Below are 17,220 nucleotides of genomic sequence, written 5' to 3'. Positions count from 1 at the left end.
CACTTGGACAAAAATTAACTTTTGGCCTCCCTTCTGCTGGTTTCTTAAAGGATTTCTGAGATGGGAATCCATTTCAATGTATCTGACATTGCAAAATAATGCAGTCACCCGTAAGATGTATGTACTTGCAAAATCCTCTGTTCTCCAGATGTACAATTCCCCTGTCCTCTGGATGGTTACTGGACACCTTCTATGGAAAGAAGTAGCCATGTAGGCTGACATTTGACTTTTTTTTTTTTTTTTTCCCTCACTCGGAAAAAAAAATAATTTTTTTTTTATATATAATATATAGCCCTCACTAACTCTACTTCCCAATGTTGTAGAAACTTGAAATTTGTCACGAGCATTCATTTATGTCAGGTGGGAAAAGCTAATGGGTCCCAACTCAATTTCAATTCTAAGTGCCAAGGAATTAGAGTCCAAATTTTACATATGAAATCTAATTCTCACTTCCCAATGTCATAGAAACTTGATATTTGGCACGAGCATTGATTATGTCATAAATAGGAAAAGTTAATGGGTCTCAACTCAATTATTAAATTCTAGCACAAAAGAATTGGCGTCCAAATTTTATGTACGTAATCTAATTCTCTCACTTCCTGATGTCCTTTTATATAAAGGAAACGTCACATGGTTAGCTCCCCGTGGTGTTTCCTGCGTAATGCAAAGAACTATGAAAAATGGCGAACATTTTTTTTTCCCTCAGTATCTCTAAAGTAACCACGACTTCATAAGATTTTCCGTGTGAACACCAGATAAACTCCAGTACTAAATTAACTCGGGCGAAGTGTGTGTGTGTGTGTGTGTGTGTGTGTGTGTGTGTGTGTGTGTGCAGTCATCTCCTTGTCTCAATTTTATTTTTCCTTAAAGGGGTTGTCCCGCGGCAGCAAGTGGGTCTATGCACTTCTGTATGGCCATATTAATGCACTTTGTAATGTACATTATGCATTAATTATGAGCCATACAGAAGTTATAAAAAGTTTTATACTTACCTGCTCCGTTGCTGGCGTCCTCGTGTCCATGGTGCCGACTAATTTTCGCCCTCCGATGGCCAAATTAGCCACGCTTGCGCAGTCCGGGTCTTCTGCTGTCTTCAATGGGGCCGCTCGTGCAGAATGCCGGCTCCGTGTAGCTCCGCCCCGTCACGTGCCGATTCCAGCCAATCAGGAGGCTGGAATCGGCAATGGACCGCACAGAAGAGCTGCGGTCCACGGAGGGAGCAGACCCCGGCGGCCATCTTCAGCAGGTGAGTATGAAGACGCCGGGATTCAGGTAAGCACTCTCCGGTTTTTTTTTTTTTTAACCCCTGCATCGGGGTTGTCTCGCGCCGAACGGGGGGGGGGGGGGGGGGTTAAAAAAAAACCCGTTTCGGCGTGGGACAACCCCTTTAAATGCATGTCAATGTATGCTGTCACCTGCGCATGGATGGGATGTCTTTTTCTGTCCAATGAGTTGGGCCTGAAAATCTCATGTGTCTGTGTGTGGTTGTTTGTTTTGTTTTTAATATGCCCTGTGCTCTTATGAAGAAGAAATCTGCAATAGCTTAAGCTTCATCTTGAGATGAATGTGAAAGTTCCTAAATGAAGCTGTATGATGCACATTACACCGCTTTATTTAAATGTACAACACCAATTTGCATATACATATAATACAATTCTATAGATTGTTGCCACCTTGGGTAATTACCAGTGAGTTCAATATGTCAATTATAGATACAAGTCAGATTTCCTCTTCCCCCAATTTAGATACATGTGGCCCACTGTTCTTATGTAGCCAACTTGTTGCAGAAAATCCACAAAGCAGAGAGCAGATGGATGGGGGTCTGCAAAGTCTCACGGACACGCTGCAGAAATGAATTTATGTATTCAGTTGCAGGCATGCTGAGGAAACTAAAATCTGTCCTGTTCTGTGTCTTGGATTTCTCCCAGTTTTTGAATATTGAGAGGGTAAATGCACTTTCATAGGTGGATTTTTAAACTGTTTTATAGTCAAGTCACATTATGACCACTGGCTACTATCCAGAGTACCGGCTATGTGCCGCACGGACAGCAACTAGACGGGCTGGGAGGGACTCTGGTGCTGGTAGCTTGTGGCAGGTTTTTGGAGCCCTGCTGACGGCCGTGCATCCCACAGCTGCTGGAGGGTGCATGGGGGAGGTTCCATGGATCATACCTGATTGAGGTTGTCTCACAGATGTTCAAGTCTGGGGCATTAGGGGCTAGGGAAGTGCTTGGAAGGCTTGGTGGTGCTCTTCCAAGCACACTCTTACATTTCTAGACCGGTGATCTGTTGTATTGTCTTACTGGAAGTTCCCATGTGCTTCAAGTAAGACAAACTGCATGTATAGATCTGCAAGGAAGGATTCCTAGCCACCAGAGTGCCTTCTTACATTGATGAGTGGACCCAGAGAATACCATGAGAAAAATTCTGCAGACTATAACGCTGTCCCCACCTGCTTGTGGTGTTCTAGCAATGGTTGTAGGGTGTTCTCTGCTTGACGCGCCAACATCTATCCATTTTGCTGAACCAGAAAATGTGACTCATTGGAGAAGGCAACCCTTAGCAAATCAGCGGTGGTCCAATTTCAACACTGCTGGGAAAATTGAAGTATTTTCTTATGTATCTCTGTTGGCATAGGTGCATTGACATCCGTCTGCTTCAAAGCCCCATACACAGTAGGGTTTGCTGGACTATTGTGTTAGACACATGTTTGGGAGCTTGTTTCATGGTGAGCTGCTCCGCTGTAGCATATCGGTCGGCCCATAGATGAAGCTCACCTCAATGGCATGCGGTGCTCCTCTGTTTCCAGGTTGGCTATTCCTGATAGTGTTTGTCCCCTCACAATACACTTTCACCACAGCAGCAGGAGAACACTTTACAGACTGCGCTGCTTGAGATATACCACCACCCTTGGCCCGAAAGTCAATAGTCATCCTTTTTTGCAACTCTAGTAAGTAGCCCCTTTTACCCATGGCAATGAGCGATATGCGAGTGGACAGCCTATACCCATTAAGTCAGCCCACAACATGTCACTTCCTTCATGGGCTGCACGCTGCAAACGGCGAAAGTAGGAGGTGGTTATAATAATGTGACTCGACTGTGAATATGCAGAGTGAGGCTAACTTCACACGGGTGAGTGCGATGTCATGCTGAGAAACGTGGCCTAATATTGCACTCAGAAACGTGCGTCTTACCCACGCATGCAAGATGATTTTTCAGGCAAAAAACAACTTGAATTGATTTTGTGAAATTCCAGTGCTCATGTGATAGAGGATCGGAAGTGTTTCCCATTGATTTCAATGGGAAACCTTGTGTGGCATGGGGTGACACGTGAGAGCCATGCAATGTTTTTTAAGGTCTCATTGAAATCGATGACTGATACATTTAAAGGAACGCAAAAAAATAAAAAATGCCAGAATTTGTTTTTACTCGCAGCATCGCTGTAAGGGCAAACATTGCTCATTTGTAGGACTCCATTCAAAACAATGGAGCTCAAATTTGTGTGAGTTTTGTGTGTCTCGCAACACACAAAACTGACGTGAGATTCTCACCCATGTGAAACTAGCCTCACTTTCAAATGTTCCAGGTTTGTTTTGGAAGCAGTCTGCAGTGTGTGTGAACACGGCCTTGATGTCTGGTATTTGTTTATCAATGGAGGACTTCATGCTATCCCATTGCTTTCAATGGGGTTGGCGCTGCTGCCAGCCCCATTGAAAGCAGTGGTTTGTGGCAACCCCCACTGTAATCAGCCAATCAGCACAGCCCTATCAGGAGGAGGGAATTTTTAAATCCCCACCTGCTGAAAGTGCTGGACAGCAGTGCAGGGGAGCCAGCCGGAGGACGTCCACGGAGATGAAGGAAACTCCTGTGACAGCTGTGGCAGAAGACTGCGGCATTCTCCCTATGTTTTCAATGGGGCTAGCGCTGTTTCCGCTGGCCCCATTGAAAGCACTGGCGATAAAACGCCAGTGGGTGTGAGCCCAAAAAACGTAAATTTATTTTTTTTTTTTATTTTTTTTTTTAGACCCAAAACAAAAATCCAGCCAGTCACAAATTTATGTACCTGTTATATAACACTTGTTGCATCCTAATAAATGCTTAGAAGTTAGAACCTTCCTACAACATGTGTTAACAGCTCCTTTTATATAAGTCAACGCTGCCATCGTGTGGATATTAGCTGTACTGCAAGTAACAGTCAATTAAATGGGGGTGTTAAATTTTTTTTTTTTCTTCACCATTTAGTTATGCAGAGAGTAATATAGAATAACCACAGGATACAAGCGAAGTTAGAGCAGTTGAATGACCAATTAAGCGTCGAGGGTATAGCTGTGATAGAAGAAAACTGTTTAGCTGTTATGTTGTTTTATCTAATCTGTAAATTGTTTATTCCAGATAATTCACTGGTGTATATGTGAAATAACGACGGTGATATATAAATAAAGAATAAAAAAAAATAAACTGTACTGCAAGTAAAACTTTAGGGTGCATCTCCAGGCACCCCACCCCGCAAAAACATCCAATTATTTACTATAAATATTGTATACACACACTCTTACTGAGGAGTTGCCCCTTGTGCTTCTATTACCTCCTGCCGACTCCTTGCTGAAGGCTTTGTGCACAATGAAGTACGTTTCGTGCTCTACTCCCACAACAATACCTGAGGAGCGGTCGGTAGCTTATGTTCTAACTCAGGGGTGTCAAACTCATTTTCAAATAAGGTCCACATAAGCATTATGGTTGTCTTCAAAGGGCCACTTATAGGGCTAGTTCACATGATTGCATTTGCACTCTGTATTATATGCATAATACGGACAGCTTAATCCCCATTGATTTGTATTGGGGTATGCAGATATGGGTGTTTTACGCATGTGAAAAAAAAAGTCACAGCGCGTCCTATTTTGGTCCATGTTATTGAATAAAATTGCCCATTAAAGTCAATGGGATCAAGTAGATATGCAGTGAGTACACAATACATGTGTATGCACTGCATATTTATACATGTAGCCAGGAGACATCTGTGGGATCTTTTTCCATTTTTTTCGCACGTGAAACACGCAGTGAATATGCTTGCAAAAAAAAAAAAAATTGCAAAAAGGACCAAATACGCAGTGAATACACATACCGTATATACCGGCGTATAAGGCGACGGGGCGTATAAGACGACCTCCCAACTGTCACCTTATACGCCGGTATACAGTGGAGAAAAAAAAAAAAATTCATTACTCACCTCCCCCGGCGTTCTGTCGCGCTCCGGCAGGATGTCGCTCGCTCCGGCAGGCTGTCGCTCGCTCCTCGTCCCCGGCGCAGCATAGCTTTCTGAATGCGGGGCTTGAAATCCCCGCTTCCAGAAAGCTAATACACACGCCGGCAGCCATGACATCATTGAATGGCTGTGATTGGCTAAGGCGCACGTGGCTTCAGCCAATCACACTATTCAATGACATCATTGAATGGGTGTGATTGCTAACACGTGCGCCTTCAGCCAATCACAGCCATTCAATGCTGTCATGGCTGCCGGCGTGTGTATTAGCTTTCTGGAAGCGGGGACGAGGAGCGAGGAGGAGCGAGCGACATCCTGCCGGAGCGCGACAGAACGCCGGGGGAGGTGAGTCATAAATTTTTTTTTTTACACTTTTTTTTTTGTATTACCGGCGCATAAGACGACCCCCGACTGCAGAGCAGATTTTTCGGGGTTCAAAAGTCGTCTTATACGCCGGTATATACGGTACTTTCAGTCCATGAAAACACTGCGTATTTCACGTACCTAAACTGCATAGGCCTGTGTAAATAAGCCCTAAATGTAACGACTCATGGCTGTGGAGCTTTATGCACTATGATGGAGTTTCTCCCCTTCTGTCTCTTTAGCACTGAGCTTCCTACCTTGGAGGGTGCCTTGGTAGGGCTGTCGTGGGTGCTGTTAGTTGCTGAACAGAGCAATATGGAGGTGCGCACTGAAGCTCAGAATCCAAGATGACGCCCTGTGCTGGAAGAGTCCTGGTTGTTCCAAACTTCTTCCATTTAAGAACTTTGGAGGCCGCTGGGCTCTTGGGAACTTTCAGTGCAGCAGAATTTTTTGCAGCCTTCTCCAGATCAGTGCCTCCACACAATCCTGTCACTGAGCGCTACGGGCAGTTCTTTCCTCCCCGTGGATTGGTTTGGGCTCTGATATGCATTGTTAGCTGTAAAACCTTATATAGACAGGGGTTTGTATTTTTAAATGATCTCCAATCAACTGAACGTATCACAGAAGGACTCAATTCAAGATGTAGAAACATCCCAATGATAAACAAGAGAAATGAGTGCCTCCAGAGCTGAATTTCAAGTGTAATATCAAAGAGTCTGAAAACTTATGTCAAGGCAGAATGTTAGCTTTTAATTTTTAAAAATGTACAAAAATTTCTAACATTCTGTTTGCATTTTGACATTATTGGGGAACAGAGTGCCGAATGATGGGGAAAATCTTTTTTTGTTTTACAATTTGCACAAGACTGCAACATAAGAAAATGTAAAAAAAAGTGAAAGGGCCTGAAGACTTTCCAAATGCATTGTAAAATCCACATGGCAGGCCAATGCAGATGTTTTCTGCAACGTGTGAACTGAATTTTTTTTAACATTCATCACTTTTCTGCTGTTGTGATACGCTTCGGATTTGAGGCTGCATTCCCACGAACGTATATCGGATGGGTTTTCACGCCGAGCCGATATACGTCGTCCTCATGTGCAGGGGGGGGGAGGATGGAAGAGCCAGGAGCAGGAACTGAGCTCCCGCCCCCTCTCTGCCCCTCTGCACTATTTACAATAAAAAGAAGGAGGTGGGGCGGGGCTAAGTGGGGAGAATTAGCCCCGCCCCCGTCCCAGCTCCTCTCATTGCAAATAGTGCAGAGGGGTGGAGAGGAGGCGGAGAGGAGTCAGAGAGGGGGCGGGAGGTCAGTTCCTGCTCCTGGCTCTTCCATCCTCCCCCCCCCCCGCACATGAGGACGACGTATATCGGCTTGGCGTGAAAACCGAGCCGATATACGTTCGTGGGAATGCAGCCTTATACTGCAGAAAATCTACAGCATATTTACAATGTTTGAACATACCCTGGGCTCTTTCACATGAGCGTATATCGGCCGCTGTTTTAATGGTCAGCCGATATACGCTAAGATCTGATGCATTGGATTCCAATGCATCAGATTACATAACCGTATTCACGCGGCGTAAAAGCACCCGGCTGGGCCAATATAGTGCTGAGAGCTTTCACGCCGGGCCAAAAAGACAGTCCTGGAACTATGTTTCTGGCTGGAATACGTTGCCCGCTGCATAGGCTCCTATGGGAGCCAATGACAGCGGCCGGAGAAGGTATGTGGGAGGGAGTTTAGCAGCGTGACTGCCGAACTCCCTCCCTCTTCTCTCCTCCCCTCTCCCCCCCTCTGGCTGTCTGCAATGGGAGGGGGCGGGGACAGAGCCAAGCTCTGCCCCTCCCATTGCTGGTTGCTAACAAGGGGTGGGTGCTTAGCTCGGCCCCAATCCCACCCACTCCCATTGCAAATAGCTGGAGGGAAGGAGAGAGGAGGTGAGCCAGCAAAGCGGAGGGAAGGGGAGGCAACGGCATTGCGGCCTTGGCATACTGTATATGAGCCGGGGCCCGAGCCGTCTGAACGGGCGCACAAACGTAAGATTTGTGCTCCCAATCACACATTTTTCGGCGCCAGCGGGCGCATGTAAAAATGCCTACGGCCATGTGAAATAGGCCGAAGGAAGACGTAGCAGTATGTCCAGGGCTGTATGGCTTATCAGAGGAAAATACAGGTGGAGAATATAAAAGAAAAAAATTTGCAACATTCCGATTTTTGAATAAGAATAGCACATTGGACAGCACACAAATGATTAACCATTTCCTATCCACTGTCTGACATCTGAAGACATTATGATTTAGGGCTGTACAGCACCAATATTGGAAGACGTCCGTCGGGGTTCTCTTACTGTGTATTGCCAGCCTCTCTGCTGTTGGATCCTATCCAACGTGTCACCTCATGCAGTACTGGCTTTAGCCAGCATATAGCGCCGTTGTAGAACAGCAGAAAAAGAGTAAGCCCCCTGGGAAAACCAGGATACAAATTGGATTGGAAAGGGTTAAAGGAGTTTTCCAGGAAAATACCATTGATGACCAATCCCCAATATTGGTAATCAATAGTTGATTGGTTGGGATTTGATGCCCGGGATCCCAGTCAAACCACTTATTGGGTGCCAATTATCAGCGCCGCAATACACAGGGCTGCAGAGCAGAAGCTACCACTCCGAGCCTGATGTTATAGCGGCGCTTGTAACTGTAGCTCCCACTGATTGTAATGAGAGCCCACAACACAGGGCTCAGAGGGGCAGCTTCCACTCCAATCTCTGTGTGTTGTGGCACTGACATCAGCCGCCTGATCAGCAGATCAAGCGGGGTCTCAAGCAGCAGACCCCAGCCAATCAACTATTGATGACCTATGTAGAGAATTAGTCATCAATGGTATTTTCACTGTAAAACCCCTTTAAGTCAGAGATCATTGTAATAGCACGTTACAAGAGTAGAGAATACACATAAAATGTGAGACCTGCAAAGCAATGTATTGTAGCTGATAAATACTGAAATAGCTTGTATTGTCTTATTAACTATCCAGAAAAATATGAAAAATTAACACTAGGAGGCAGCATTTAGGAAACAGAAGAACTCCAGGCTGAAGAACTAATTTAATTGAAATGTAATTGTGGAGATAATGTGAATTTTGTACCTCAACTGTACTACATACAGTTCCAAATGAATTTACATACATGATCTAGTCCCCTGGCATGAGCTTTCCAAACAAATCTAATTTCCTGAACTAAATGAAAATTGGTTTGTAGCCCCTTAGGCTTTCTTCACACGGCAAGAAAATCACGCAAGATTTGTGCGTTGTGCGATGCACAAATATGAACCCCATTCTGTTGAATGCGGTTATACACATTAGTGATGTTTTCCTGCATGACACTGCGATGTGAAGTAGAAAACAAATTGTAGCATGTTCTATATTGTATGTGCTCTTGTATCACACCAACCATTGTTTACAATAGGGCCAACGGCAGCATTGCACCATGGGTGACCACGGCTGCAGCGCATATACGCCGCAGCCTGGAATACCAACTGACGCCAAGGGAAGGGGGCGGAAGCTAGTGCGTTAATCTCCCACCCTGTCCCACCTCTTTCTTTGCTGGCAGCAGGCAAGGGGAGGAGTGGGGGAAGGAGTTTAGCAGATCAAATTTTCCGGCAGCTCCCATTGGCTCCCATGGAAGTCTATGGGACCAAAGATAGGTCCAGACCTATCTTTTCTGGTCCGCGTAAAAGCGGCCGGGCGGAATGCGCACTGTGTACGCTATCTTTTTCGGCCAGCCAATTTTACGCAACGGAAAATTGCTTATCTGAACAAATGCATTGGAATCCAATGCATCAGATGGTCAAGATTTTCGGACAGTGTTTGAGGGCGGCATAACTGCCGCTCTAAAACACACGGATTCGGCTCAAAATTACGGAAGAAAAAGTGTTGCCTGCAGCGCTTTTTCTTTCATCCAAAAGCCGGGCAGCTGGGCAGAAAGCAGACGGACCCCATTATAGTCAATGGAATCTTTCCAGCGTTGTTCGGTTCCGCCTAGAGACTGAGCCGTTCGGCTGCAGGGATTCTCCTTTCCTGCTCGTGTGAGATTTGTGTGTTGCAAGACGAACCACTCTCACATGAATATGAACACCATTCTTTTGAATGAGGTCATACACCTGAGCCATGTTTTTTTCCTGCATCGCATCATAATGCGGGAAGCAAATCACGTCACATCCGATCTTTGGGCATGCCCTTGCATTGCCCATGTTTTCAAAGAGGCTGGCAGCAGCATGGCACCATGTGCTAGGTGCACGTGGTGCTGGGTTTGCCCATTGAAAACAATATTTGAGTACATACAGTACTTACCACCGCTTGTACTCCTCTTGGGCTCCCCTCCTCCGCTCCCCGACACTGGCAGTGCACCGCCTGCTGGACCAATCACGCGGCCAGCAGTGCACTGATAGACTGCAGTTGTGACCTGTAAATTGCCTGCCTACAGCCGGATCTCGGGCCATGGCAGTAGGACTGCATATGACTGGGGTCGGTGGACCCCCATTCGCTAAGGTTTCGGGTTACAATTGCGACCCCTAGTGTTACACCAGTGACTGCGCAGTTCATTCCAGCTGAAAAAAAGATAAAGAACTGTTATCTTACAGTGCTGGGGTCCTAGGATTAAAGGCTTATTTACATCTCTGTATATCGGACAGGTTTTCATGCCCAGCCGATATATGGTGCCCCTTTCTGCAGGGGGAGGAGGCGGGCCGGGAGCAGTGCACTGAGTTCCCACCCCCTCTTCGCCCTCTCTCCACTCCCCTCGCCACTGTTTGCAATGGGAGGGCGGAGCTAAGTTACGCCCTGTCCCGCTGCCTCCCATTGAAAATAGTGGCGAGGAGCGGAGAGGGGTGGAGAGAGGGTGGAGAGGGGCGGGAGCTCAGTGCACTGCTCCTGGCCCGGCCCGCCTCCTCCCCCTGCAGAAAGGGACACCGTATATCGGCCAGGCGTGAAAACCCGGCCGATATACGGACGTGTGAATAAGCTCTAAATCTGACAACATCTGCATGAAGTTTGTATGTTTGCCCTGTGTTTCACAATGACCTTTATTTATATAGCACATGCATATTATGCAGCACTTTACATCACTTGATACTTTATGTCCCCCCTGGGGCTCACAATCTACATTCACCAATTCATATGTGGTAGGCAACCCGCCCGTTCTGACGTTACCCCTGTCTATACCATCAGCTTTGGTGTTAGCATTACATCACTATGACAGACTTGCTGAGTGAAGTTCGGCAGCTCATCATCCTCCCTCCCGGCACCACACCTAGCATTTTCCTGTTTCATGCTACACTCCGTATTGTTCTTTCTGCTCGCTTCCATGTTTAAACCAGAAACCTTCCTGCATTTCTAAATATAGTTGTAAAGTGCGGAACATATAAACGTGACCTGATGCCTGATCTCATATTACCACCACGCCCGGAAACGTCTATATTCCTATGTATTATTAAGGAGTTCTCATTATGTATAAAGTGCACAGAAAGTGTCCATTCACATCAGTCGTGTCCCCAGCTGTCCGTACTTCATAGGGCTCACTCACACGGACGTATGGTCGCTGCATATTATGTGCGTATATTTTATACGTGTAAGGGCAAAGACACACGGCCGCATGCACAACTACACTCGCCACTACGGAGCGTACTTGCGTATGAACAGGGTTTATTTTGGAATATTCAAACTCTGCATTCTAGCATGCAGGTTTGAATAAAACAGCGGGAGGTTAGGTCCTGCCCTATCTTTCCTGCGTGTAGTATTACCTACATGCGAGAAAGCTAGGGCAAGTCCTATCTTTTTTATCCGTACTATCAACACAGGAGAATCCCACTAATCAAAACGAAACCATCGAAATGAATGGTTTTGTATCGGTCAGTTATCGCAATCGCATAACGGGACTAAATCACGCCTATGTGAAGAAGCCCTCATACTGTCGTTGTTGTTAGCCATTCACGACGCTTAGCGACCCTAAAGGCGAGCTCCATGTTTTTCGGATTTGCACTGTTTCTTTCAGTTGTGTGATATCCATGCCAGTATCCGCTCTGACAGTATCAGCCATCGTGTCCTTTGGCGGATGGGTCTTCTTTTGCCACTGATCTGTCCAGGCATTATAGATTTTTCTGGTGACTCTGCTCACATTACATGGCCAAAATCTGTGAGTCTGAGTCCAGTCATCTTGGCCTCCAGTGATGTATCGGGTCTTATACGATTCAGGACTTCTCTGTTTGTTACTCTTGCTGTCTAGGTATATGCAGCAGCTTTCACCAGCACCACAGCTCAAACGCATCAATCCTCCTCCTATCAGCTTTTTTCGCAGGCCAGCTTTCACATCCATACATGGCTATGGCGAAAACAATGGTTTGCACTATCCTGTGTTTATTGCTATACCGATATCCCTACAGATTTTGCTCATGCTTAGCATCGCGCTTCACCCCAATGCTATCCTACGTTTTATCTCTGGCATAGATTCTCCAGCCTCGTCAATTTTCGAGCCAAGGAAGATGAAGTCATGAACGCATTCTATGACCTCGTTGCCGATTGTGCTTTGAATTTTGCTGCTTTTTTAGCAGTACACACAGCAAATACACATGCATATTTGCAAAGTATGTTAATTCCCCATATCCTATAATGGTGCGTACTATGCGTGAAATAGCCACCAAAATAGGGCATGCTGCATTTTTTTCACGCAAATACGCGCCTGCAAAAAATGCAAATGTGAGGGCTTAAACAGATGGGCGCACGCGCTAATATGCTTGCCACTACAGAGCATATTAGCGCATGAACCAGTGGATTTTTTTTTTGACTATACAAATTCCTCACTATATCGCCTGTTAGATCATGGAGGTAGTGGTGTCGAGTGCATATGAACAGGGCTTGTGTGTGCAAAAATGTGCAGTATTATGCGCAGACACACACGCAAATCAACCTAGTTCACTAGTGAAGTGTAGTGTGGTACTTTAGTGCAGATGTTAAATGGTTCGAAAGTACTCCAGGGGGCAGAAGCAATGATGAGAACATGGAAGAGTTTATTGCTTTATAACCAGTACAGACTTCTGCTTTCTGAGCGCAATTTCAGATTCACGTTACTTTCTTAGTGCAACTCAGAGTTACTTTAAGGTGTATAACACTTCCTTTAGGCCATTGCTGAAGTTTATCTATTACTTTCCTTTTCTTTTCTCCTCTCAGTAGCTATTTCACAACTTTGGGTACTCTCACTTTCTGTCCGCCTTCCCACCGCACTGGTTAGTAGCTTTTCTCTTTCTTGGGAGCGCTCTGTATAGCAACCTCCTCTGGTCCTCTCTGCAGAGCGTACTTCTACAGACCCCCCAAGACCATACCTCCTCTTCTTTTTCCCCCAAATTACTGCTAACCAATCTGTACATGGGGCCTTTCCTCCTATCAAAGACTCTCTCTCTCCTGGCTGTCTGACTCATGCCCCCTAAACTGGGCTGAGCTAGGCTGCACATAGTGGGCTTCACACGAGTGCATGTGCATATGCGTCCACTTTAGTGTAACATATTTGCACTATGAACAAGGTTGATTTGCCCGCATGGGTGCATTGTAATGTACTTTTTGCGCACATGGGGCATGTTCATTTGCACATGGCTGACAAACACGCCCCGATTTATATGGTTATTTAGCCTAATGAGGTCCAGATATGTTATTTTTTTATCAGGATTGTGCAGCGTATTGTGCATTTGCACGCACATTGAGTACGTATTTGTACAGCTTTCATAGCTGTCATTTTTTTGGGCACATACGAGATGCTGCACTATTTTTTCCAGTAATATGATGGAACTCCTGGATGGAACCCACTGTAGTCAATGGGCCCTGTCAGGTGGGCACCGCCAGGTTCGGTCAATTTGACAAATCTGGTGGCCATTTTATTTTTGCTCTTCTGTTCCACAACACAGTAGAAGAATAGAAATATGAACAGAGCCTAAGACACACTCACATGTAACAATTAGTGTCACAATTTAAACAACTGAGTGCTTTTATTGCTAAGTGTAGTTGTTTTGCCTTAAAAAATGTTTAAAAAAGTTTAAAAAATTCCACAAAAACAACACATCTCGGCCCGATGTACAAAGAACCAATCGACTTGCATGTCAATCGGCACTTGTTTCATTATTTTTTTTACATCAGATGGGGAGATGTACTGCCAAGCAGTGAACGAGATGTGCAGTCGAAGAACAGTCAGCTGACCATTTGGCCCTTTACATGCTCCAATTGTCGGGCACACAAGCACTCAGACGGTTGGGTCTGATACGACCTCCGATAAGGACTATAAGATTCCCTTCACTCATGCTTCTTTTTGCTGGGTTTAAAAATACAACACAAAAAAGCGCCACATCAAAAAAATGCCGCTGCCTGTGTAACTTATGTGGCATTTTTTAAACTTGTCATAAAGTTTTTATGACAATTGCTTCACATTGGGGGAAAATATTCACCAGCAATTGAAACAGACTTAACAGACCAAAACACAATGTTATTGGGGGAGTCATTAGAGGATAACCTTGTCCATAGGCCCTATTAGGGAATATGAACTGCATAAAAATATCCTTTTTGCTTTGATAATAGAGTAAAGGTCCTTCATGTTTCTATTTAAGTACAAGGACGTTCTAGTGATGTGTGACCTGCCCTTATGAGAGCTGAACAATGCACTTGTGACGGACCGATGACGAGGTTGCTCACACGGCACTGACATTGGAGACATTCCTGTTACAGGCTGGACAAAATATCTTCTCTAACAAAAGTGTGAGAATGAAGCAACTCTGGAGCTGCCATTAGTTACATTATTATGGTCATTATATATTTCTACATGACTTGGAAATTTATCCAAAGGTGGAAGGTGAAGGGTGTTATGGGGTCCTTGGAGAGTGGGAGCCCAGTGTAAGTTGCTCTAATTACCCTTTTGCTATTAGATATTGAGAATCTGTACAGGAATTAGATATAGAGGAACTACAGGTGCAATCAAAGAGTTGGAGAATATGCCCAAAGGTCATGGAAAGGGGGTGAAATTATGCTGCTCCAACAAGGGATCTGTGACCTTGCAGAAACCCGAGCACAAGTCCGGTCCCGGAAATGCCAGGCCCAAAGGGCCATTTACACGGGACAATTATTGCTCAAAATTGTGCAAACGAATGAAATTGTGCGATAATCGTCTTGTGTAAATGCAAAAAAATCTTTTCATATTTGTTCACTTCTCATTATCGCTGACTTTCAATCAGCATAAAAAACTTCTCGCTGAGTGTAAATGATCCCTGCTCAGCGCTTCATATAGAATGTGAAGTGCTGAGCAAGAGGCCAATGAAAAGCCCACGATCCAGCAGTGATCTGCCTGTTTAAACGCTCTGCATGAGAGATAACGACCTTAGCGGTGGCGCCAGCAATCGTGCAGTCATTTAGACGACTGTCGTTCCGTCTAACAATAATAATAATCTTTATTTGTATAGCACCAACATATTCTGCAGCGCTTACAAACAGGGGAGAACAGATACAAAAAACATAATTACAAAAACCACGGTTGCATAGTAATCAATTGATGGAAACAGTAGGGGTGAGAGTCCTGCTCCAGCGAGCTTACATACTACAAATAGTAGGTAAAGGGGCTGGAGATGTACACGGTATGGTGAGGTGGAGCGTGAGAGATGCTATACACAGACTATGGTTCGATTTAAGCCGTGTGGTGGTTGAATCAGTATGACTGCAGGGGGCGGTTAGTTAACGGCTAGCAGGGATTGCAGTCAGTAGGACAGGAAGCATGTTATCAGGTGGGGTTTGGTTTGGGGGATATGGTATGCCTCCCTGAAAAGGGTGCGTTTTTAGAGCACAGCTGAAGTTTTGTGCATCAGGGATTGCCCGAATAGTTTGGGTAGTGCGTTCCAGAGGACTGGTGCTGCTCTGGAGAAGTCTTGGAGGTAGGAATAAGAGGTTCGAATTAGAGGGATATTTAATCTGATTTTGTTTGCGGAGGGCGCAGGCTGGGTGGTGGATTGAGATGAGGCAATGTAGGGTGGTGCCGTGCTGTGGAGAGCTTTGTGGATGAAGATAGTGAGTTTGAATTGAATTCTGTATGTGACGGGCAGCCAGTGCAATGACTGGGCACCAAGTGCACTAAGCAGAGGCATCCGAGTAACGGCTGGACAGGAAGATGAGCCTAGCTGCTGCATTCAGGATGGATTGGAGAAGGGAGACTCGATCAGCAGCGAGTGGCAATAATTGAGTCGAGATTGGATGAGGGCAACAGTGAACGTTTTTAGCGTGTCCAAAGTAAGAAAGGGGCGGATTCTTGCGATGTTCTTGAGTTGCAGATGACACATTCAAGTGAGAGATTGGATGTAGGGGGTAAAGGAGAGATCGGGGTCGAATATGACCCCAAGGCAGCGGGCGTACTGTCTGGGAGTTATGGTGGCGCCACACACTAAGATGGAGATGTCAGGATGAGGTCGGTTAGTGGATGGCGGAAACAGGAGTAGGTCAGTTTTTGAGATGTTCAGTTTTGTGAAGAGAAAGGACATGGTGTTAGAGACAGTGGACAGACAGTCAGTTCTGGAGGAACGGGGCTGTGATGTCATGGATGTCAAGAGATGTATAACTGGGTGTCATCAGCATAGAGATGGTACTGAAAGCCATATCTCCTGATGGTTTCTCCAATAGGGGCTGTGTAAATGGAGAAGAGGAGGGGGCTGAGGACCGAGCCCATGGGGATCCCAACAGCAAGGGTAAGAGGAGAGGATGTAGAGCCAGCAAACGATAGGCTGAATGAGCAGTCAGATAGGTAGGAAGAGAACCAGGGGAGAGTGGTGTCCTTTAGGCCGATGGATCGAAGCATGTTGAGGAGGAGTTTGTGGTCAATAGTGTCAAATGCTGCGGAGAGGTCGAGGACGATCAGTAGGGAGTAGTCACCTCTCGATTTAGCCATCGGGAGGTCATTTGACACTTTTACAGGGGTGGTTTCTGTCAAATGTAGAGGGCTAAATGGTACATAACTCTTTAAGTGTCGCCATAGTTCCCTTGTCCTTATGAGTGGGAAGGAGACCAATCAAGGCCCTCTGCCCTGCCTCAGGCCAAACCGGAGCGAGGACAGGCGTAGTACAGAAGCAGATCTGGTTACTAGTGGTGGCTAAGAGACTAAGTTAAGGGGAAAAGTAAAGTACAGACCGGGAGTCGACATTGCTATACTGAATAATTATCTGTATTAACAATGTTTAACAGTAAATGTGTTCCGACCCATCCCCGGGTATTCAATCTGTAGCTGCGTAAATGTAGGTGGCAAACAAGTCCTGACTCATTTCCGGGCGTTTAAGTCTCCAACTAAACAAATAAGTTGGTAAGCAAATGAAGACCCATGTACCAGGTGCAGGACGGTTCTTACCTGGACACTGGGATATTCAAGTATGGAGTGGTGAATTTAGGCAGGAGAAAGGGAGGAGGATGAGGCAGCTGAGGGCCTTGAACGTTTTCTACCATAGTCTCTTTTCTTCTACCGTGACGTCTACGTCCGTAGGGCAATAACAGTTTCTCACACAGCGTCTCTCAGGAGATTATCTCCAGATCCTCTCTCATCTGCGCCCAA

Source organism: Eleutherodactylus coqui, chromosome 5 (assembly GCF_035609145.1).
Source record: "Eleutherodactylus coqui strain aEleCoq1 chromosome 5, aEleCoq1.hap1, whole genome shotgun sequence".
NCBI classification, from domain to species: domain Eukaryota; kingdom Metazoa; phylum Chordata; class Amphibia; order Anura; family Eleutherodactylidae; genus Eleutherodactylus; species Eleutherodactylus coqui.
This window is presented reverse-complemented; position numbering follows the sequence as displayed.